Here is a 26,210-nt window from a genome sequence, read left to right as displayed (position 1 = left end):
CAGTAGCGGAAAGAGCTTGTTATTATAACAACAGTAGCAGAAAGAACTTGTTATTATAACAACAGTAGCGGAAAGAGCTTGTTATTATAACAACAGTAGCAGAAAGAGCTTGTTATTATAACAACAGTAGCGGAAAGAGCTTGTTATTATAACAACAGTAGCAGAAAGAGCTTGTTATTATAACAACAGTAGCAGAAAGAGCTTGTTATTATAACAGCTTGCTATTATAGCAACAGGAAGAAAAAGAGCTTATTATTATAGCTCCAGTAGTAAAAAGAGCTTGATATTGTGACAGTTTGTGGAAAGAGCTTGATTTGAGGACAACGTTAGCACAAAGAGCTTGTTATGAGGACACTGTGTGCACAAAGAGCTTGAACCAACAATAGCAGTAAGAACTTTTTTTTTATCGGGACAGCGGTAGTAGAAAGAGCTTTATATCGGGACAGTGGTTACAGAAAGAGCTTTATATCGGGACATTGGTTGCAGAAAGAGCTTTTCATCGGATGAACGATAGCAAAAAAGGCTTTTTATCGGTAAAACGGTAGCAGAAAGAAGTTTTTCGGGATAGCGCTAACAGAAAGAACTTTTTTGGAGACAAATTTTTCTCGATGAGCGGATAAAAACTGAGATGGTGGAGCGGGTGTCCCAGCAAGAACTCTCTCTACAAACCCTATTTTTCTTTACTCTTGTTGTGTGTGGGGAAAGAGGGAGTGGATGCAGCAGTCGGGCGGTATTGACCAGCTCAGCAGCAGCAGCAACAACAACTGCAGCAGCTATCATCACCCACCAGCAAAACAGCAGCAGCTAACATCACCCCCGAGCAGAGCAGCAGCATCTATTACCCACCAGCAGAACAGTATTAGCAGCTATCATCACCCACCAGCAGAACAGCAGTAGTTACCATCACCCACCAGCAGAACAGCAGTAGTTACCATCACCCACCAGCAAAACAGCAGTAGCTATCCTCATCAGCAGCAGAACAGCAGCAGCTATCCACATCAGCAGAACAGCAGCAACTACCATCATACAACGGCAGAACAGCAGCAGCTACCATCACCCACCAGCAGAACAGCATTAGCAGCTACCGTTACCCACCAGTAGAGCAACAGCAGTTACTGTCACCCACCAGGAGAACAGCAGCAACTACTATCACCCACCAGCAGAACAGCAGCAGAAACTACCATCACCCATCATAAGAATACCAGCAGCTACCATCACCCACCAGCAGAACAGCAGCAGCAGTCATCATTACCCACCAGCAGAAGAGCAGCGGCAGCTACCATCCCCAATCAGTAGAGCAGCAGCAGCAGCTACCATCACCCATCAGTGGAGAAGCAGCTACCAACAGCAGCAGCTGCTGTTATCACTAGTAGAACAGCAGTTACAATCACTCAGTTCCAGAAGCAACAGCTACGACCACCAACTTACACTAGTGGATTTTTCCACTGGTGACTCCGCTCGCTACTGCTTCAACTCACTTCTCTGCCGTATATAAGTTACTTTTCCGAACATATGCTGTATTCTTATCAAGGCTGATGGACTAAAGACAGCGACTCCAGGCTGAGGGGACTGATTACCTCAAACTCCTCATCTCCCACCATTCTTCACTGTATTGGACTGAGGAAACCACTGGCTGGCGAAACGTTTCAACAGTAAAGATACCCAAGTGTTGCACAAGTGTCTCCTTCAATTTGTCGGTTGCTAATCCATTTATATGAGACTGTTGTGTCAGTCAGACTGTTGTGTCAGTCAGACCATTGTGTCAGTCAGACTGTGTCAATCAGACTGTTGTCACTCAGACTATTCTATCAGTCGGATTGATGTGTCAGTCAGACTGCTGTGCCAATCAGACTGTTGTGTCAGTCAGACTGCTATGTCAGTAAGACTTGTGTCAGTCAGACTTCTGTCAGTCAAACTGTTGTGGCTCACGTAGCCAGACTTCGTGTATTTTGTGACGGAACCTTAAAGGAAGGTTCATATATTGATGACCGAGAAAGGCTCTTATCTAAAGAATTAGTTAGTCATCCCTTCCTCTGATTAAACATGATTACCTCCCATTTTGCGGGCATTGTACATCCCCTACGGGTTAAGCGTTTCATGGTGGGGGGAGGTACGGAAGGAAGGGAAATGGAAGGTAGAAGAAACAGAGTGGGAATAAGAACAGGAAGGGAAAATAATTTAAAGCAAGGGATAGAGGGAGAGAGCAAAGATAGGATTCTCAATAGCATAAAGATGGAAGAGGGAAGAGGAGGAAGATGGGAGGGAAAAGAAATTAGAATTGAGAGGTCAAGAGGAGTGGGATGGAGGGGAAAGAGTAATGTTGGAAAGGATGGCTGAAAATGGAAGGATGTGATAGATGGAGAAGATGAAGTCTGTGTGAGGGCAAGGATGATGTGAGAGAAGGAAGAGTTCCCTGGAAGGATGGACTACAGAGGGGAGGTAACCTGGAAAGGAGAGTTGGAAAGAGGAAGATGGGCTGGGAAGACGAAGGTGGACTGGGAGTTTCAGGTGAGCTGCGTTAGAGAGGGTTGGAGAGTTGTGGCAAGAAGACTGGTAATGCCAGGCAGGAAAGTTGGTTATGTGAGGGAGGATGGTTGGTTACGTGAGGCAGGAAAGGTGGTTATGTGAGGCAGGAAGGTCGGTTATGTGAGGCAGGAAGGTTGGTTATGTGAGGCATGAAGATTGGTTATGTGAGGCAGGAAGGTTGGTTATGTGAGGCAGGAAGATTGGTTATGTGAGGCAGGAAGGTTGGTTATGTGAGGTAAGAAGGTTGGCTATGTGAGGCAGGAAGGTTGGTTATGTGAGGCAGGAAGGTCGGTTATGTGAGGCAGGAAGGTTGGTTATGTGAGGCAGGAAGGTCGGTTATGTGAGGCAGGAAGGTTGGTTATGTGAGGCAGGAAGGTCGGTTATGTGAGGCAGGAAGGTTGGCTATGTGAGGCAGGAAGGTTGGTTATGTGAGGTAAGAAGGTTAGTTATGTGAGGCAGGAAGGTTATGTGAGGCAGGAAGGATGGTTATGTGAGGCAGGAAGGTTGGTTATGTGAGGCAGGAAGGTTGGTTATGTGAGGTAAGAAGGTTAGTTATGTGAGGCAGGAAGGTTATGTGAGGCAGGAAGGATGGTTATGTGAGGCAGGAAGGTTGGCTATGTGAGGCAGGAAGGTTGGTTATGTGAGGTAAGAAGGTTAGTTATGTGAGGCACGATGGTTATGTGAGGCAGGAAGGATGGTTATGTGAGGCAGGAAGGTTGGTTATGTGAGGCAGGAAGGTTGCTCATGTGATGCAGGAATTTTGCTCATGTGAGGCAAGTGTTGTTTGTTTAGAGTTGTTTGCTTCCTTTGACTTTTTTCTTAACACTTTTTATTCCTTACTTTTAAAGGAGAAGTCTAATTGCGTCCATAAGGTGTAAATGGAGTTGTAAATTTATGTTGGACCTGTAGCCTCTAGAGTTGGTCTGAAGTTTATCATTAATTGTGACCAGAAGGATCATTGATCACAGTAGTAAAAAATAATTTTTGGGTTTGCCAGTCTGTTGTAACTGATGTTATCTAAGTGGGTACTGTGGGAGATGTATTAGTTATGATTTTTCTAATAAGCTTTTCATGTTTCATTATTATGTGGGTCTTTACGCAGGCGATACAGTGTTTCCGGGGGCCTCTGCTCAGTGCGTGGTCTTCACAAGGGTGATACAATATGTAAAGTAAAAGGACACAAGTGCAACTAATGTGACATTTTATTGTGGCAATGTTTCGCTCTCCAGGAGCTTTGTCAAGCCGTTACGGCTTGACAAAGCTCCTGGAGAGCCAAACGTTACCACAATAAAATGTCACATTAGTTGCACTTGTGTCCTTTTACTTTACATATTGTCGATAATTCTACCAACTTGATTCAATGTGTTTGGCGGTCTCTGTCTTTTGTCAAATTTCTTTGTTTTGCATTTGCTGATTTGCGTTCTATTGAACACTTTTTGTACTATATTTCCAACTTGATTAACTTATTGCCATGTTGAATTGTGTTTCCCCTGTTGATTCATTTACTTAGAACAGTAACAGAAGGAGACTTAGGATGGAGTCTCCGGGAACCCTAGTGCTGATGGTAACTCATCCTCGTCTTTGTGACCCCATTCTTCTTGTCGTTTCAAGTTTACCCTAACCCATGTTAACACCATGTACTAGGATATTACATTAATTTAGCTTCTTCGATTCTCACTCAGTTAACTGAGGACCGAGCCTCCACGGTTTCTTCCCTTGAATGACCCACACGAGTTTTGTTGTTCACTTCAAGAATTAAAACTTTGCGACTTCTGTGACGCAGTGTCGAAGGCATTCTTAACATTCTAGGTATATCCGGTGTACCTACCTTTCTCTTGTATGATTTCATTCAGTGTGTCCTAATTCTGTTAATCTTGACATAATGTTTCGTTTTTGAAGTAATGTTAAAGAATGTTTAGCCATCTCTGAGGTATCTGGCGTTTTTCTTGTCTAGTGTATAACAGAAGGTGTGCATTGTTGCTCCGTCTTTCATTATTCAGTACAGTATTTTCTACAGTTAAAATCCGTAATATTTTTTTGCTGTTTCCTTGTTTCTTGAATTATTGCTGGTTCAACCATGAAAACTCTCTAAAACCTTTCCTTAATTTTCTTTTATATGGCGTTGTCATTTTCCGTGAGTAGTTCCCAGCAGTTCATTGTAACCCAGTGGTTCCTCTCCTGTGCGCCGCTGACTCGAGCGGATCCAATTAGTTATTCCAAGGGTCCGCGAAGCGTGGCAGCAGGTATTGCTCCTCCATCCAGCGCTGGATATCCTCTGTTATCCATCATTGTCAATCCCCATAAAGAGATGAAGGTCCGTGATTTTTAATTTTTGAGGTCTTCGTACTCGAAAATGATAAGAAACACTGGTCTGAGCATTTGCTCTTTCAATGTCAACATTAAATGTGGTTTAGCATTTTGGTTGTGTCTTTGCTTTTATTGTTATACGCTATTTGAAAAAATTTCCTTTCTGCTTATCCCCAATGTATTCCTTTCTTTCTCTTATTCTGTTTCTGGCGTAGGTAATGTTCTCTAGTTTTTCTTTCCTCTCTTCATTAACGTTTTGCTTCCGTACTCTAGAAGTTGTTCACGTGTGTGATGTGTGGTTTTACTGGTGTGTACTCTGTGATTAAACAGGTTTGTGGGGTTTGTTTATAAAGGTGTGTGAGGCTGTGTTACACACTCGTGGGAGGTGTGGTTCTACTAGTGTGAGGGGCGGTTGAATAAGTGCGTGAGGTACGGCTTGACAAGTATGCGAAACACGGTTGCAGGGATGTTTAAGGTGCGGTTGTACATGTGTGGGAGGAGCAGTTGGGCAGGTGTGTCAGATACGGTTGTAGAAGTGTGAGATGTAGCTGCACAGGTGTGTGATGTGTGGTTGTTTAGGTGTGTGAGGTGTCGTACAGGTGTGTGAGGTGTGGTTCCACAGGCATTTGAGGTGTGATTATTTAGGTATGTGAAGTGTGGTTGTACAGGTGTGTCGTGTGGTTGGACGTAGGTGTTAGGTGTGGTTGTACAGGTGTGTGAGGTGTAGTTGTATAGGTTTTTGAGATGTGGTTATACATGTGTATAAGACGAGGTTCCACAAGTGTGTAAGATGCGATTCTACATATGAGATAGGATTCTACAGGTGTGTGAGTTGCGGTTATACAGGTGTGGGAGTCACTGTTGCACGGGTGTATAAGGTACAGTTATAAAGGTGTATGAGGCACGGTTGCACTGGCGCGTGAAGCGCAGTTGTGCGTATGAGGCACATTTGCACAGGTGTGTGAGGCACAGTTGCACAGGTGTGTGAGGCACAGTTACACAGGCGCGTGTAGCACAGTTGCACAGGTGTGTGAGGCACAGTTGCACAGGCGCGTGAAGCACAGTTGCATAGGTATATGAAGCACAGTTGTACAGGTGTGTGAGGCACAGTTGCACAGGCGCGTGAAGCACAGTTGCATAGGTATATGAAGCACAGTTGTACAGGTGTGTGAGGCACAGTTGTACAGGTGTGTGAAGCACAGTTGCACAGGCGCGTGAAACACAGTTGCACAGGTGTGTGAAGCACAGTTGCACAGGTGTGTGAGGTTATCTCGGGATAATTTTCATTCTGTGCTTAACAGGTGTTTCAATTAACCTATGTTCACCTGGCCACAGGTTCACTGAATGACCTGACATCTGAATGCTGTTTACACAAGGAAGTAACTTAACCTAGCTAAGTTACACAAGTTACTCCTGTAAGTAACTTAACCTGGCTAAGTTACTCAATTTACTTCTGTAAGTAACTTTACCTGGCTAACTTAAACAAGTTACTCCTCATTCTGTAACTAACTCTACCTTTCTAACTCATTTAAGTTCCCCCTCTATAAGTAACTTGACCTGGTTAACTTATTCAAGTTCCCCTTCTCTTTCTCAAAGTGACTCTTATTTGATCTAACTTGTTCAGTTTTCAGCTTAAGTAGCTTAACCTCGTCTAACTTATACACCTGCGACACACATGTGACTTCTCTGACCCAGCTCACATATGTCCTCGTTTTAAGTAAGCTAACTTACTAAAAAATTGCCTTGAAACTGTTTTGAAAAGCAGCTACCTAAGCTAACATTTGCTTAGATTATTTTAGAAGCCGCTAACTTAGCTAACTTGACAGTAATTCTGGGATAATTTTCCTCTTACTAACATAACTTTTTCGAAGTAATTAGAAACTTGAATCTGAATTACAGGTGATTAACGTAATTTAAGGTAATTGGTCTAAGTTGAACAACTTTGTTAAGTTAGGGTGATATTCTCTCTAGGTATGTAGTGTGTATTACTTTTTGTGTGCGTATCACAGTGTACACATCACTGTCTACACCATTACTGTGTACATCACTTTGTACACCATACCTGTGTACACTATCACTGTGTGTACATAACTGTGTACATATCACTGTATGCACATCACTGCGTATATCATTGTGTACGTCACTTTATACAGCATTGTGTACATCAGTGCTTATATCATCAATGTATACACTAGTGTGTCCACTGTAAACTTGTGTGTACACTGTACACTGGTGTGTACACCGTAACTGTTTATACCATTACTATATATTTCAGTGTGTACATTATCAGTATACAACACTGTACACTAGCGGGTAGATTACTGTATACAGAAACGTGTACTTCATTGTGTACACCAGTGTGTATATCGAGTGTACCCCTGTGCACACAGCACATCACACTGTAAAGAATGTGTACAGTTTCTGTGAATATCTTTGTATAACAGTGGGCGTACATTGTACACCACTGTGTACTCTATCACTGATGATAGTGTATAGTATATATGTGTGCATACCATCAGTGTATACACTGTACACACTATTACTGTGTACAGTCACTGCATACACCACTTTGTACAAGGTCACTGTGTAAATTACTATGTACACGGCGTAAGCCACTGTGCGTTGTGTGTACACCATTATGTACACATGTACAGAATCGCTGTTTTCATTGCTGTGTTTACTGGTATTGCCTTCAGCATCATTGTGTACAGCATCATTTCACATTGTGCACCACTGGCTGTACACCACTGCGTGTACACTGTGTATATGTCACCGTGTGTACACCATTGTGCACACCACACTCATCACTGTCACTATAACAGTGTACAGCGTCACTGTGTGCACCATCTGTACACCACTGTACACCAGTGTATAGGAGTACCAATGCTGTATGAGAATATATTTATTTTTTTCAAAAATAATTGCTGTATTCATTTTATTTCATTATGGCCGCTTTATTTTATTATCGCCGCTTCATTTTATTATCTCCGCTTCATTTTATTATCGCCGCTTCATTTCGTTATTGTCGGTTCACCACGTGTAATTAGGAAGGTTTCGTTATGGCGTCACTAAACTCAGTTGAGTTACATTGTCAGCCATATTGGACGGTGCGCCGCGCGAACTTGTGGACGGTGCGCAGCGCGAACTTGTGGACGGTGTGAAGCGCGAACTTGTAGTCGGTGTGGAGCGCGAATTTGTGGATGGTGCGGAACGCGAACTTGTGGACTGTGCGGAGTGCGAACTTGTGGACGGTGCGGAACGCGAACTTGTGGACGTTGCGGAAAGGAAACTTGTGGACGGTGCGCCTCGCGAACTTCTGTTCATCAGTAGTAAGCAAGAAACTTGAATATTCCAAGTGTGTGTGTGTGTGTGATACATATTCTGGGAGACTGTTCAGTGTTCAGCACTGTCATGTGGAGCCACAGTGTTCAACACTGTCATGTGGAGCCACAATGTTTAACACTGTCATGTGAAGCCACAGTGTTCAACACTGTCATGTGGAGCCAGTGTTCAACCCTGTCATGTGGAGCCACAGTGTTCAACACTCTCATGTGGAGCAACAGTGTTCAGCACTGTCATTTGGAGCCACAGTGTTCAACACTGTCATATGGAGCCACAGTGTTAACTGTCATGTGTATGGCTTTATTGCAGAGACGTTTCGCCAACCGGAGGCTTTCGATTGATGTGATCAATCCCTCACGTTTGATTCGAAGTATTCAATCACTCGGCCTTGACTCGGTGTTCAATCACTCGGCCTTGACTCGGTGTTCAATCACTCGACCTTGACTCAAGGTGTTCAATCACTCGGTCTTAATTCGAGGTGTTCATTCATTCAGCTTTGATGCGAGGTGGTCGGTCATAGCTTCGATGAAGCCAGGAAGGTTGAAGAGCGATGTTGACCTGTTGCCTGCAGAATTGTGCCACGAGGCTGTCAACTGCGGCAGTCCCTGGCTTCCAGACTTCACTCCTCGTGCAGCCGCATCGTTGGCTAGGGTGAGCTTTACTCACGTGTAAGAGCCATGCTATTTGCTCTGGAATCCGCAGTCGGCCACGCTCGGGATAAAAGGTGTACAGATGGGCCCATCAGTGGGGACAAATTGCTGCACTCAAACCAGAGGTAAAAAAAAACGTTTTTCCACGGCTACAAACTTTGTTTTCGAACCCATCCAAGAAGCACTGTGCCAGCTCATTGCAAGTTGACACTGCAATAAACAAGAGAAAGAGCTCTTTGCCTGCAGTTACTTCTGAAGTCCAAAGGCTGTACTGAGCTCTCAGCAAGTCAGGTGTTAAGCCAGCATTGCTCTCTCTGCTAGCAGAACACTGCAAAGAGAACACACCAAGAGAAGTTGTTTTGAATCTACCTCAACCTTTGATAAACATACACAGACATCAATGGAGACATCTCGAGTCTCCTTGACTTGCTCTCTGAATAAAACAAAGAATTTTCAGAAATCAAAGGGGAAGCAGAGGAGGGAATAAGAAGTAATAATATTGGTAGAATTACCGACAGTATGTGGCTCTGGTGGCCTGGTGGTTAACGCTCTCGCTTCACACGGCGAGGGCCTGGGTTCGATTCCCAGCCAGAGTAGAAACACTGGACGTGTTTCTTTCCACCTGTTGTCTATGTTCCCCATCAGTAAAATGGGTACCTGGATGTTTGTCGACTGGTGTGGGTCGCATCCTGGGACACTGACCTAATTTGTCCGAAATGCAGAGCATAACAAGGGACTTTCTATATAGTAGTATGTCATTGTTGTCAGCTAGGACTGTATACCTTGTACATGTACTTGTAGTAAATAAAGATATATAGAACACGTGTGCAAGTAAAGTGACGTTTTATTCTGGAGCTCATTGTTATTATTATTAGTATCAGTATTATTATTTTACTAGTTAATTATAATTTTGCTTTAGACAGCAGTGAAATATCACTAGTGATTAGGTTAGGTAAGATTTGTCAGGAAACAGGACAAGTGTTTCCTTACGCAGGTCTAAGTTATATTATGACCCGCCACTGGTCACCTGACTAAGGCCTTCCTCTGGCTTACCGGTCCACCCCTTCGAAAATTATGGTTATGATTATTTGGTCCCAGTTTTGTCGCCTTAAGGCAGAAATCCATCAATCTCATCTCTGAACCCTTATTGCCGAAACTTTTCGCCTGCGCAGAGGCGCAGTACCCTTCTTGGGAGAGCTAGAGACAAAAACCTCTTCCGTGTTGGCAAACCAGACGAAGATTCAGAAAGTAATAATATTCAGGAACTGGTATAAATATCGTGTATCGTTATATATATATATATATATATATATATATATATATATATATATATATATATATATATATATATATATATATATATTCTTTCTTCTTTCAACGTACCAGCCGTATCCCACTGAGGTGGGGTGGCCCAAAAGAAAAAACTGAAGTTTCTCCTTTTAAATTTAGTAATATACAGGAGAAGGGGTTACTAGCCCCTTGCTCCCGGCATTTTAGTCGCCTCTTACGACACACATGGCTTACAGAGGAAGAATTCTGTTCCACTTCCCCATGGAGATGAGAGGAAATAAACAAGAACAAGAATTAGAAAGAAAATAGAAGAAAACCCAGAGGGGTGTGTATATATATGCTTGTACATGTATGTGTAGTGTGACCTAAGTGTAAGTAGAAGTAGCAAGACTTACCTGTAATCTTGCATATTTATGAGACAGACAAAAGACACCAGCAATCCTACCATCATGTAAAACAATTACAGGCTTTCGTTTTACACTCACTTGGCAGGACGGTAGTACCTCCCTGGGCGGTTGCTGTCTACCAACCTACTACCTAATATATTATATATATATATTATATATATATATTATATATATATATATATATACATATACATATATATATATATATATATATATATATATATATATATATATATATATATATATATATATATATATATATATATATATATATATATTGACAGATACTGATGATACAGCATAGTTTATTTTCTTGGAAAGATCCTGCGTATGTATTTTCTCGCTAACTCGACTTTGTCATGACTCATAAATTGGTGAATATATTTTGAGGCAATCTATTTAACTCCTCATTATTTGGTTAAGAGAACATAATAATTACATATGACCTGCTAGACTGAATACCATTTCGAGTCTTGCATAATATATCAGTCGATCCACATAAATATTATCCGGTCTACATAACATATCCTCCGGTCCACATAACACATCAACCGGTCCACATAACATCTGGTCCACATAACATAGCCGGTCCACATAACACATCAGTGTGACTTTGTCAATGGTCCAAGTCGGACCGAAACGTCGTCGTAAGCTTCTCTCTTTTATGTGCGGGTTATTTGTGTATCGTTCCAGTCACGGTATTGTGCCTTTTTTGTTATTTAGTTATTCATCAGTCGGTCCACATAGCATAATGCATCTGCTGGTCAACATAACATAGGTCGCCAAAGCATCTATCTTCCTCTCAAGAACGTTGAAAAATCACGGGCTAAATCAGGTTTACGAAGAATGCCACATACCGTAACGCTTGTCAACGAAACCGAGGAAGTACAGTCAGCCGGAACAGCACGTAGAATTTATACAGTATTAGAGGGATTGAATTGGTCACTGCCAAATAAGGGTTAGAAGTAAATTTTAAACATTGAACATAGGTGCTTTCCCGCGAACGTTTAAATGATTAAAATGAGACCAGGTAGAGTTGACTGTTAAAAGTCCATAAACTAAGAGTCTGACAAGTTGCTCGCAAACTCCTGATCAAGTTGCTGATGGTCATATATACTGTATTCTTTCCCTTTTACATTATTACCTGTATTAACAATACCGAGGTAATCAGAAGTGAGAGTCCGAACATAAGCACTTCCATGATTGTTACTGTATATGTTTCTCAATATTAACAATAAATTTTGATTGGAACGATTGTAATAACTGTGCTCACAAAGTAGAGCTTACTCCTGGTATAACGAAGGAGGGAGGACGATTTCTGGAGGTAACACTCGGGGATTAAAGTGCCTTGCTTGAGGTACTTTGACTTAGGAATATTTACACAAATAATCCGCACATGGAAGAGAGGAGCTTACGACGACGTTTCGGTCTGACTCTGACCATTTACAAAGTCACACTAACGAAAAGGAGAGAGGTAGGGGTATATATAGGCAGGAGGTGGTAGTAGTAGTACTAGTGGTGGAGGTAGAAGGTAGTAGTAGTAGTAGTGGGGAAGTAAATGGTCTAAGTCGGACCGAAACGTCGTCGTAAGCTCCTCTCTTCTATGTGCGGGTTATTTGTGTATCGTTCCAGTCACGGTATTGTGCTTTTTTTGTTACTTAGGAATATTACGGAGTCTTCATTGAGGGGCCTAAGAGACCTTTCCTGAGGGACCTTTGCTTTAGAGATTTTTCCTGAGGGTCCTTTGCTTAGAGACCTTTCCTGAGGGCCCTTTCCTTGGGCACATTCCCTGAGGTCACCTTTTCTTAAGAACCTTTTATGAGGCCTCTTTCCATAGGGACCTTCCCTGAGGGTCTTTCCTTAGGGTTCTTCCCTGAGGGGCCCCTAGAAAGCTATTTTTTATAAAATTCTTGAGAATCCTTTACTGAGAAAACATTATAAATTCTCGAAGGATCTTCTGACACTTATCAGGTGACCTTTATTCGAGGACCTATCTTACGTGACCTTTATTAGGGGATCTGTCTTAGATGATCTTTATTAGGGGATCTGTCTTAGATGATCTTTATTAGGGGACCTGTCTTAGATGACCTTTATTAGGGATCTGACATAGATGACCTTTATTAGGGGGCCTGTCTTAGGTGACCTTTATTAAAGGATATGTTTTAATGGATCTTTATTAGGGAACTTCCCCTAAAAAAATCTTATGTAACTTCTTAGACATTTCTTTAGAGACTTTAATATAGCCTTGTAAGGCCTTTTTTGGAATCTTGTTTTTGGGACCTTAAATCTGTCTTGTAGTAGTACCTTCCTTGAGGGAGCTATCTTGTGGTATCTTTCTTGAGGAAACTATCTTACGGGACCTTCCTTGGGTAACTATATTATGGGGGCCTTCCTTGGGGGAACTATCTTTTGAGATCTTTCTTGAGGAAACTATCTTATGGGACATTTCTTGAGAGACCTTTGAGGAACCTTGTTTGAGGGACCTTTGAGCGAGCTTCTTTGAGGGACCTTCCTTGAGGGACCTTCCTCGAGGGACCTTCCTTAAGGGACCTTCCTTGAGGGACCTTCCTTAAGGAACTCTCCATGAGGGACCTTCCTTATGGGACCTTCCTTGAAAGAGCTTTGAGGACCTTCCTTAAGAGACCTTTGCGGAACCTTCTTTGAGGGACCTTCTTTGAGAGACCTTCTTTGAGAGACCTTCCCTGAGAGAGCTTCCTTGAGGGACCTTCCTTAAGGGACTTTCTTTGAGGGGCCTTCCTTGAGGGACCTTCCTTGAGACAAGAAATTGTCAACTCTGAGATCTAAATTGGTCAGGATCCAACTTTTTGCCAGCCGGTCGACTGGTGTTGTTGGTTGCTGGTAGGTGCTTGTAGCTCCATTGTCGTGGTGATTGTGGTGCTTTGTTTTGGAGGTGGTGCATTTGTGATGGTGGTATTGATGTCAGTAGGGGTTATGGCGTTGGTAGTGGTAATTCTTGCTGCTGTGATGGTTTTAATAGTGGTGATTGTTTTCATGTTAAATTTGGAGGTGGCAGTGGGGTTGGTAGTGGTAGATGAGTTGGTGAGTGGTGGTGGTGGTGATAGTTGTGGGGTTTATGTGAATAATGGTAGTGCTTGGGATGCCGGTGAGAAAAGTGGTGGCTCTTGGGATGTTGGCGAGAATAGTGGTGGTAGTTATGATGTTAGTGAAAGAAATGGTGGTAGTTGGGATGTTGGTGACAGTAGTGGTGGTAGCTATAGTGTTGGTAAGAGTAGTGATAGTTTGGGTGTTTGTGAGAATTGTAGCGATAGTTGTGGTGTTGGTAAAACTAATGGTAGTTGTGGTGTTGGTGAGATTAGTGGTGGTATTTGTGGTGATTGTGTGAGTTGGTTGTAGTTTTGGTGTGAGAGGCGAGTAGTGTTGGTATGGGGATTGGTGGGAGTGATAGTGGTATTACTTAATAAATAAGACAGGTGCAACACCTGTATATATCTGTTGAAGAAACTGTCCGCCTGCGCGGCAGGCTCTTTAATGAATCTTCGACTTATGCATTAAATTGTATTGTGTACCATTAATGTAATGGTTGTGTTGGTGTAATGGTTGTGTTGGTGTGATGGTTGTAGTGGTTGTGTTGGTGTGGTGGTTGTGTTGGTATGGTGGTTGTGTTTGTGTGTTGGTTATGTTGGTGTGATGGTTGTGTTGGCATGGTGGTTGTGCCGCTATGGTGGTTGTTTTGGTATGGTGGTTGTGTTGTTGTGGTTGTGTTGGTGTGGGAGTTGTGTTGGTGTGGTGGTTGGGTAGTTGTGTTGGTGTGGGTGGTTGTTTTGGTACAGTGGTTGTGTTGGTACAATGTCAGCACTTGGTGTTCCTCATGTCACTATGTACAGTCTCAGCACCTGGTGTTCCTCTAGCTCAGGGGTCAGCGAACTTTTTTGGTTATTACCCTCAAATAAATTTGTGTAGAGGGAAATTACCCACTAGACTTGAGAGTCCACAGAATATAGAAAAAAACACTACGGAACATTCAGATTAAAAATAGTTTATTGAGTCCATTTGTATGAAGAATAGTCATACAAAATGAAAAGTATGTATTATACACGATAAAGTAACTTTAAAAATATAACACAAAATTAAAAAAATAATAAAATGAACAATAAACTGCATGAAAAAAAATAGTAACATACAAATTTAATAAAAATCTCATTAAGGAACTAAAGAATTTCATTGAAAACATTTTCACTTCAGGTTTAGGAGCGATGATGTTGTTTCATTTTTGATACATCATCAAAATTAAGGCTTTTTGATGTCAGAGCAATTTGGATACTGTCTTCGGCGTTCACCCGATTTCTGGACTTTGTTTTCAAGTTAATGAGAGTGGAAAATCCTTGTTCGCAAGGATAGGTAGTTGCAAATGGCAGCAGGATTTCTATTGCTTTCTCGTGTACAATATTACATTGTACACTCCTTATTGTTTTGACAAATCACAAAACACTACCTTACATTGCTCATCGAAAGTCTTAAATCTACTAACATAAACAATGAACTTCTATTGACTGGAAGCAGAGACAGTTATTGATAGCGAGACAGAACACCAAGCCAAAAGTTAGATGTGTCAACAATGAGAGGTGTGGTTGTCGTGGCGGTTCCCGAGTCAGTGCTGACACTCGCAGTGTTGCCACCCGCTGCATTCCTTACAGTTTTACATCATTACCAACTTAAGAAATGGTCTTTACGAATTAGATTTTTAATTTTATTAAGAAGTACAAATTATTTGTTTGAAAAAAATATAACTTTCGTAATTTGCCTCGTTTATTAATAATAAATTTTTGTACAATTTTACATATATTTTTATTGAGCTTTCATTACTCCCGAGATTTAAATTTTTACCCCATTTGGGGTAATTTACCCAAGTTCCCCGACCCCTACTGGAGCTGTATTGGTCATAAATTTTTGTATCATTCCTTAAAGTTTCATGAATTTGCAAAATAATGTAATAGTGTAGAGGAGAGAAACTTTTCTCAAGTCTGCGTGAAGCTTCACTGATTCATGTACGTCAAACTGTCCTCTCCGTCTAATTATGTTCTTTCTCGTTTCCTCCCTTCTCCCTTCGTGGCCTCCATTCTTTCTCCGTTCGCTCTCTTCCTATCCTCCGCTCTCCCTTTGTTCCTCCATTCCCTTCCTTCCCACCATCCATTCTACCTTCGTTCCCTCAATTTCTGTCCTCTATTCTCCCTCCGCTCCTTCTATATTGTTTCTTTTCCCCTCTTCCCACTATTTTCATCCAGCTCCTCATTCCCTTCCCTCCACTTCCTCCCCGTTCCGTCCACCTCCTCCCACCACTCCCTCCCTCCACTCCCTCCCTCACAGGCTGTTCCTAAGGAAGGCAGATTATCTGATTTGACTTTGGGAAATGACACTGGAGGACTAAGATATAAGGATCACGACTCTCCTGTGACCAGTGGTAATTTCCCTTCCCCCCTCCTCTCTCTCTCTCTCTCTCTCTCTCTCTCTCTCTCTCTCATATATATATATATATATATATATATATATATATATATATATATATATATATATATATATATATATATATGTATATATATTTCTGTCTTCCTCTCTCTCTCCCACACGTTCACACGAACGCAGACTGCACACAGTTTCGAGAACTTATATCATGCCGTCCAAGAGGTCTGGAACAAGTAAATGCCGGCCAATTTTGAAAGTATGATGCTGGGCCAGAAGCTGAGCCCCACTTCCACACACACGACCAGTGAAGAGGCGGGGCCAGGAGCTATGACTCGACCCCAGCAACCACAGTTAGGTGAGTACAATTAGATGAGTACACACACACACACACACACACACACACAGCGAGAACGCAAGCAAACATGAGCATGGCACATTAGCCAGCATGTCGCCTGAGGTGAACATCAGCAGGAAACCTCAGCAGTGAACGCTGTTTGGCAAAAATAATGAAATATTTACTCGGAAATTTATGAGGAACAGTTAAAATACTGACAGACCATAAACAAATTTTTAATATCAGATAATATCCAGATAACTGGAATACAGCAAGTGTAATATTTGTACAATAGGAAATAGTCACAATATATGATATAACATGGTAGAGTGTAGTTTGGGTAGTCCCTTAACTAACAGTCTTGGGATATACTGTGCCTTAATGACTTGATGATAGGAATTAGCTGCAGCACGAAATTTATATGTGATTTATAAATGTTCAAGTGGATACAATCTGCGCAGAATAATAACAAAAATTGGCTGCAGAATAACCTGAACACACTTCAGGAATGTTCGTTCAACACATTACTAAAATTTAATCAAAGGAAATATAAAGTTATGAATCCGGGAGACTGAGAAATGAGACTGAAAATCGAACACTGTCTGAGGAATAAAGAACGTAGATAAAATGAACGGAAACAGTTATAGAAAATGACGGGAAACAAAGAGAATGAGCTTGAAATAGGCGTTACCTGAAGCTGTCCTCTGAGGTGCCAACAAACGGGAAACACTTCATTGTAGACAATATGGTGGACAAGAACACTTGTGTACAGTATAAGTGACTTCATCATTAAGAACCGGGAGGTTGATGGATTAGACAGATGTGCTACACTTGGGATTCTTTATTGTGGAAACATTTCACATCGTCTCCAGCTGAGGGACTGATTACCTCAAACTCCTTCTGATCTTCATTCTTCTCTGTACTGGACTGAGGAAGCCACTAGTTGGCGATAAGTTTCAATTAATAAATGTCTTGAACTGTACACAAGTGTCATTTTCCACAGAAAAACTTGAGCTTGCAAAAATGAAAGTCATGTTCACGACCTTGACAGTGTCTTTCAAAACATGCATTGCCTCATTAATGTAATTCATCTTCGATTATGTTGCTGTTTTGACACTTACAAACTAGGAGGGAATGCTATAGATTGGTGCCTGATCTGCAGGAAATGATTTATTTAGAATGAAAGAGCTAAATTTTTCAACACAGAAGGAATAAATAATAAGAGGGGAACATGACTACGATATACAAGATACTCAGTGGCTTAGAGTTGATAAAGGTAGGTTCTTTGTTATGGTTGCAAGAAGAAGAGTGCATAGTTGCAAGGTACACAGTCTGATAAGCCACAGAGGTAAACATTCTCCAGAATAAAAGTAGTGAAGAAGTTGACGGAAGGAAATAATGATGAATTTGCATCTGATCCCAGACAGGACTTAAAAAATACCAGGACTCACGAAATCGTAATGACACGATTGTAAACAAATCACGGAACGTGTGGGGCTTGAACCCATGGCGAGTTAGTCATAAAACTATCTGGGCCTGTGGTTAACACACTGGCCTTTGAGTTTTAAGACTCACTTGCCATTCAAGTCTCACCCATTTCATGATTTATACCAGAACCAAGGTAAATCAGTCGGCCTAATGTTAAAATCCGGAACGAAGACATAGAGATATTCTCAGATACCTAACAGGTGAGTAATCAAAGAATAAAAGCCATAATACCGATGCTGGAAGCATTAATAAATAACCTTCACTAACTAGACGACAATTCGGTTATTTAAAGTTTCCTCAGGTAAGTGTGAGTTATTTGTGAATTTGTAATGAAAAGTGCACAACCGTCATATAGGCAAGTGACAGTGCAGTGCTTCACAACCGTGCAGGCCTAGCCGAGCACTGCTAAGTTCAGCTGTTAAGAAGTCACAGGAGGGAACTGGACATGTTGAGCTATAGCAGAGAAAATCATTAAGGAGGAAGTCTATGTCAATTCCTTGGTGGGAACGTAAATATCAGTCTGGTTTCCTGAGTCAGACAAGGTATGAGAGAAAGACAGTCCATTACTGATTCAACTGATGCTCTGAGTCACGAGTCAGTCGGGGAAGGATTGGTAGCTGTGTCAACAAAACTCTAGAGGAGGAGGCGCCGACTATAGAGAATAAGATACACTCGCCGGGATGTGTCACGAAAGAGAATAAGAAATAACACACAATGGGACTTGCCAGGCTATTGGGCTGACATTTACTGGAGAGTGAAAATAAGGTTGAGGACATAGGAGGCAAAAAATAGAAATAGCAGGGGACGGAGAGAGAAAGGGAGAGAGAGAGAGGAGGGGAAAGGATGTAGGTGATATGGAGCAAATTACTCAGTGCTCGCAGAATGAAAGCAACTGCAGAACCTGGAAGGATATCTTGGGATAGTGGCAGAATTAGAAGGTAATGTATATAATAAACATGAATGAGAAGATAGAAATAAATCAGAGAGGAAGCAAGAGTACGAAAGGAAGATTTAAAGATTAAGAACACAAAGAAGTGATAAAAGATAGCTCAGCACAGAGGATTAAAGACTAGAGTCATCTTGAATAGAGTAATGAAAGGAGATTGAAACTGGTAACTGCAGAGAAGATACAGATATGTCAGGGGCTGTGATGAACACAAATACCACAACAATTAAAACTCATTAGAAATGTGCCCATATGATTTTAGGGCGGCATAAAATTTTTGAACTATTAGAAAGTTAAAAATTTGAGATAATTAGAGAGATTACTTGAGATAAGATCAACATGAAAACTCATGGCTTTCTGTGAATTTGAAATTAGAGGTTAGACGAAAAAACTGCATATCCAATTTGCAACAAAGTAAGGGCCCAGGAGCTGAGAAAAAATCATAAATTAGGTTGTCATGTCTGAGAATGGTTGGCACAGAGAAGCTATCATTGCATCAGAGGAGCCAGGTTAAGGGGTATTAAGGAAGATGGAGGAATGGAGAAAGCCAAAGAGGGAAGAGAAGACGCAGTCGACATTGAAGGAGACGTTTTTACCCTCGGCAGTAGTTAATATGGCAATTATCTTCCAGTACCCTCCCTCGTCCTCCTCTCTCTCTCTCTCTCTCTCTCTCTCTCTCTCTCTCTCTCTCTCTCTCTCTCTCTCTCTCTCCCCTCTCCTTCCCTCCCTCTCTCCCTCTCTCTTCCCTCCCTCTTCCACACGCACACACTTAACACACACACGTATGTATGTACGTACGTTTGGAACGGACAAAGATGGCCGCAAGTGGAATTTAGCGTTAAGGGGATGGAATGGGTGCCATGAGTTGCAAACCACATTCAGTGAAAAGGGCCTCGGGATGAGCAGTGTACCGAGCATATCACCTGAGGCGCACATCATCGAATAACTGCCGTAGCAAACTTGTATCTTGCAAATCTAAGATTAGCTTTCAAAAACCTACAAAGAAGTCATTCACGACACTATATATGATATATATCAGGCCCACATAGGAGTGTGCATCACCAGTATGGAACCCACATCTGGCCATGAATGTCAAGAAGTGCGTATGTTTTGAATGTGCTGTGAGGAGAAATTAAGGGAGCTAAATCTGATGACATTAAAACAGAGAAGGACTAGGGGTGATATGATAATAACGTACAAAATACTAATAGAAATTGATAGGGTGAACAGGGATGGAGTGCTAGAGAGGCGTGAAGGAACATGAGGGCACAGCTGGAAACTCAAAACACAGATGAGTGACAGTGAAGTTAGGAAGTATTTCTTCAGCCTAAGAGTAGTCAGGAAGTGGAACGACCTGAAGAGCGAAGTGGCAAAGAAGCAGTTAGATAGTAACTGCTTCTTTAACACAGTTAAGGTACGAACAGATGTCTTCTTGGAGGGGCAAGGCCGAGGTTTGGCAGACGGTAACTCGACACCGCCACCAGCCTTGAAACGCTGCACCCAGTTCCTCACTGAAAGCTCACACATACTAACATTCTCCACTATTTCTTTCGTATGGTGCCCAGCTTTGTGAACCCCTTTGATCTGAGCTATAGTTTCAGGGTGCTACCCAGCAGGGTGCGCTGACGAAAAAAGACCCACGGTATGGTAGGCCTCTGATTTTCATCACGGCATTATGTCGGGGCGCTCACCCTGCATAATGCTGTGACGACCACTGTATATCATAGGTCATTATACTTTTATATATTACTTAAAATAAATTATATTTTTTTTCGTTTTGCTCTGATTAAATCTGGGAGAGTTATAGCTGGAAAATTTTTTCACTCTGGCTGTTTGACAGAAAACGACCCCACGAAATCGACAGAAATGACCTCTTCAGATATATATATATATCTTTCTTCTTTCAACAAACTGGCCGTATCCCACCGAGGCAGGGTGGCCCAAAAAGAAAAACAAACGTTTCTCTTTTTAAATATATATATATATATATATATATATATATATATATATATATATATATATATATATATATATATATATATATATATATATATATATAAATATATATATTTGCATATATGTGAACAGTATTTAGATAAAGGTAGGGAAGTTTTTATTGCATTTATGGATTTAGAAAAGGCATATGGATCGACACCATGCCCAGCCCTTCTAGGGCAGGGTAGGTGCCAGAGCCAGAGCTTGCAGCTCACAAGCCTGCCATTCCCATTAGCCCCCTTGGGGCGGGGATGGCAGACAAGAGAGGCCTAGCTTCTCACTACGAGCCCCGTGAGGGCGGGGAATGTGGCTAGGCCTGGGGACAGTTGGTCCCAAAGATGAGGGGGTACTTGTACCTCCTCCCATGGGAGACTTAAGTCTCAGACACTCCCTAGACAGGGAGCCAAGGCCGGGCCACCACTTGGAAAAGGACCGGGCCGGGAGAATGCCGGCGAATCTTTAATAATAATAATAATAAAGGCATATGATAGAGTGGATAGAGGAGCAATGTGGCAGATGTTGCAAGTATATGGAATAGGTGATTAGTTACTAAATGCTGTAAAGAGTTTTTATGAGGATAGTGAGGCTCAGGTTAGGGTGTGTAGAAGAGAGGGAGAATACTTCCCAGTAAAAGTAGGTCTTAGACAGAGATGTGTAATGTCACCATGGTTGTTTAATATATTTATAGATGGGGTTGTAAAAGGTTAGTGGATAAGTTTCGGAGTGTGTGTAACGGTAGAAAGTTGAAAGTGAACATAAAAGAGAGTAAGATGATGAGGGTATCAAATGATTTAGATAAAGAGAAATTGAATATGAAATTGGGGAGGAGGAGTATGGAAGAAGTGAATGTTTTCAGATACTTGGGAGTGACGTGTCGGCGGATGGATTTATGAAGGATGAGGTTAATCATAGAATTGATGAGGAAAAAAAGGAGAGTGGTGCATTGAGATATATGTGGAGACAAAAAACGTTATCTATGGAGGCAAAGAAGGGAATGTATGAAAGTATAGTAGTACCAACACTCTTATATGTGTGTGAAGCTTGGGTTGTGAATGCAGCAGCGAGGAGGCGGTTGGAGGCAGTGGAGATGTCCTGTCTAAGGGCAATGTGTGGTGTAAATATTATGCAGAAAATTCGGAGTGTGGAAATTAGGAGAAGGTGTGGAGTTAAAAGTATTAGTCAAGAGGGCTGAAGAGGGGTTGTTGAGGTGGTTTGGTCATTTAGAGAGAATGGATCAAAGTAGAATGACATGGAGAGCGTATAAATCTGTAGGTGAAGGAAGGAGGGGTAGGGGTCGTCCTCGAAAAAAGTTGGAAGGAGGGGGTAAAGGAGGTTTTGTGGGCGAAGGGCTTGGACTTCCAGCAAGCGTGCTTGAGCGTGTTAGATAGGAGTGAATGGAGACGAATGGTATTTGGGACCTGACGATCTGTTGGAGTGTGAGCAGTGTAATATTTAGTGAAGGGATTCAGGGAAACCGGTTATTTTTATATAGCCGATCTTGAGTCCTGGAAATGGGAAGTACAATGCCTGCACTCTAAAGGAGGGGTTCGGGATATTGACAGTTTGGAGGGATATGTTGTGTATCTTTATAGGTATATGCTTCTAAACTGTTGTGTTCTGAGCGCCTCTGCAAAAACAGTGATTGTGTGTGAGTGAGGGGAAAGTGTTGAATGATGATGAAAGTATTTTGGGGGGGATTTTCTTTCTTTTTTGGGTCACCCTGCCTCGGTGGGAGACGGCCGACTTGTTAAATATATATATACATACATATATATATTTTTTTATTATTTTTATTATCACACTGGCCGATTCCCACCAAGGCAGGGTGGCCCGAAAAAGAAAAACTTTCACCATCATTCACTCCATCACTGTCTTGCCAGAAGGGTGCTTTACACTACAGTTTTTAAACTGCAATATTAACACCCCTCCTTCAGAGTGCAGGCACTGTACTTCCCATCTCCAGGACTCAAGTCCGGCCTGCCGGTTTCCCTAAACCCCTTCATAAATGTTACTTTGCTCACACTCCAACAGCACGTCAAGTATTAAAAACCATTTGTCTCCATTCACTCCTATCAAACACGCTCACGCATGCCTGCTGGAAGTCCAAGCCCCTCGCACACAAAACCTCCTTTACCCCCTCCCTCCAACCTTTCCTAGGCCGACCCCTACCCCGCCTTCCTTCCACTACAGACTGATACACTCTTGAAGTTATTCTGCTTCGCTCCATTCTCTCCACATGTCCGAACCACCTCAACAACCCTTCCTCAGCCCTCTGGACAACAGTTTTGGTAATCCCGCACCTCCTCCTAACTTCCAAACTACGAATTCTCTGCATTATATTCACACCACACATTGCTCTCAGACATGACATCTCCACTGCCTCCAGCCTTCTCCTCGCTGCAACATTCATCACCCATGCTTCACACCCATATAAGAGTGTTGGTAAAACTATACTCTCATACATTCCCCTCTTTGCCTCCAAGGACAAAGTTCTTTGTCTCCACAGACTCCTAAGTGCACCACTCACCCTTTTCCCCTCATCAATTCTATGATTCACCTCATCTTTCATAGACCCATCCGCTGACATGTCCACTCCCAAATATCTGAATACATTCACCTCCTCCATACTCTCTCCCTCCAATCTGATATTCAATCTTTCATCACCTAATCTTTTTGTTATCCTCATAACCTTACTCTTTCCTGTATTCACTTTCAATTTTCTTCTTTTGCACACCCTACCAAATTCATCCACCAATCTCTGCAACTTCTCTTCAGAATCTCCCAAGAGCACAGTGTCATCAGCAAAGAGCAACTGTGACAACTCCCACTTTATGTGTGATTCTTTATCTTTTAACTCCACGCCTCTTGCCAAGACCCTCGCATTTACTTCTCTTACAACCCCATCTATAAATATATTAAACAACCACGGTGACATCACACATCCTTGTCTAAGGCCTACTTTTACTGGGAAATAATTTCCCTCTTTCCTACATACTCTAACTTGAGCCTCACTATCCTCGTAAAAACTCTTCACTGCTTTCAGTAACCTACCTCCTACACCATACACCTGCAACATCTGCCACATTGCCCCCCTATCCACCCTGTCATACGCCTTTTCCAAATCCATAAATGCCACAAAGACCTCTTTAGCCTTATCTAAATACTGTTCACTTATATGTTTCACTGTAAACACCTGGTCCACACACCCCCTACCTTTCCTAAAGCCTCCTTGTTCATCTGCTATCCTATTCTCCGTCTTACTCTTAATTCTTTCAATAATAACTCTACCATACACTTTGCCAGGTATACTCAACAGACTTATCCCCCTATAATTTTTGCACTCTCTTTTATCCCCTTTGCCTTTATACAAAGGAACTATGCATGCTCTCTGCCAATCCCTAGGTACCTTACCCTCTTCCATACATTTATTAAATAATTGCACCAACCACTCCAAACCTATATCCCCACCTGCTTTTAACATTTCTATCTTGATCCCATCAATCCCGGCTGCCTTACCCCCTTTCATTTTACCTACTGCCTCACGAACTTCCCCCACACTCACAACTGGCTCTTCCTCACTCCTACAAGATGTTGTTCCTCCTTGCCCTGTACACGAAATCACAGCTTCCCTATCTTCATCAACATTTAACAATTCCTCAAAATATTCCCTCCATCTTCCCAATACCTCTAACTCTCCATTTAATAACTCTCCTCTCCTATTTTTAACTGACAAATCCATTTGTTCTCTAGGTTTTCTTAACTTGTTAATCTCACTCCAAAACTTTTTCTTATTTTCAACAAAATTTGTTGATAACATCTCACCCACTCTCTCATTTGCTCTCTTTTTACATTGCTTCACCACTCTCTTAACCTCTCTCTTTTTCTCCATATACTCTTCCCTCCTTGCATCACTTCTACTTTGTAAAAACTTCTCATATGCTAACTTTTTCTCCCTTACTACTCTCTTCACATCATCATTCCACCAATCGCTCCTCTTCCCTCCCGCACCCACTTTCCTGTAACAACAAACTTCTGCTGAACACTCTAACACTACATTTTTGAACCTACCCCATACCTCTTCGACCCCATTGCTTATGCTCTCATTAGCCCATCTATCCTCCAATAGCTGTTTATATCTTACCCTAACTGCCTCCTCTTTTAGTTTGTATACCTTCACCTCTCTCTTCCCTGATGCTTCTATTCTCCTTGTATCCCATCTACCTTTTACTCTCAGTGTAGCTACAACTAGAAAGTGATCTGATATGTCTGTGGCCCCTCTATAAACATGTACATCCTGAAGTCTACTCAACAGTCTTTTATCTACCAATACATAATCCAACAAACTTCTGTCATTTCGCCCTACATCATATCTTGTATACTTATTTACCCTCTTTTTCTTAAAATATGTATTACCTATAACTAAACCCCTTTCTATACAAAGTTCAATCAAAGGGCTCCCATTATCATTTACACCTGGCACCCCAAACTTACCTACCACACCCTCTCTAAAAGTTTCTCCAACTTTAGCATTCAGGTCCCCTACCACAATTACTCTCTCACTTGGTTCAAAGGCTCCTATACATTCACTTAACATCTCCCAAAATCTCTCTCTCTCCTCTGCATTCCTCTCTTCTCCAGGTGCATACACGCTTATTATGACCCACTTCTCGCATCCAACCTTTACTTTAATCCACATAATTCTTGCATTTACACATTCATATTCTCTTTTCTCCTTCCATAACTGATCATTCAACATTACTGCTACCCCTTCCTTTGCTCTAACTCTCTCAGATACTCCAGATTTAATCCCATTTATTTCCCCCCACCGAAACTCCCCTACCCCCTTCAGCTTTGTTTCGCTTAGGGCCAGGACATCCAACTTCTTTTCATTCATAACATCAGCAATCATCTGTTTCTTGTCATCCGCACTACATCCACGCACATTTAAGCATCCCAGTTTTATAAAGTTTTTCTTCTTCTCTTTTTTAGTAAATGTCTACAGGAGAAGGGGTTACTAGCCCATTGCTCCCGGCATTTTAGTCGCCTCATACGACACGCATGGCTTACGGAGGAAAGATTCTTTTCCACTTCCCCATGGACAATAGAAGAAAAAAAGAGGAACAAGAGCTATTTAGAAAAAGGAGAAAAACCTAGATGTATGTATATATATATGCATGTGCGTGTCTGTGAAGTGTGACCAAAGTGTAAGTAGGAGTAGCAAGATATCCCTGTTATCTAGCGTGTTTATGAGACAGAAAAAGAAACCAGCAATCCTACCATCATGCAAAACAGTTACAGGTTTCTGTTTCACAGTCATCTGGCAGGACGGTAGTACTTCCCTGGGTGGTTGCTGTCTACCAACCTACTACCTATATATATATATATATGTATTATATATATATATATATATATATATATATATATATATATATATATATATATATATATATATATATATATATATATATAAGATAAGGTACTTG

This window comes from Cherax quadricarinatus, chromosome 31 (genome assembly GCF_038502225.1).
Source record: "Cherax quadricarinatus isolate ZL_2023a chromosome 31, ASM3850222v1, whole genome shotgun sequence".
Taxonomy (NCBI): Eukaryota; Metazoa; Arthropoda; class Malacostraca; order Decapoda; family Parastacidae; genus Cherax; species Cherax quadricarinatus.
This window is presented reverse-complemented; position numbering follows the sequence as displayed.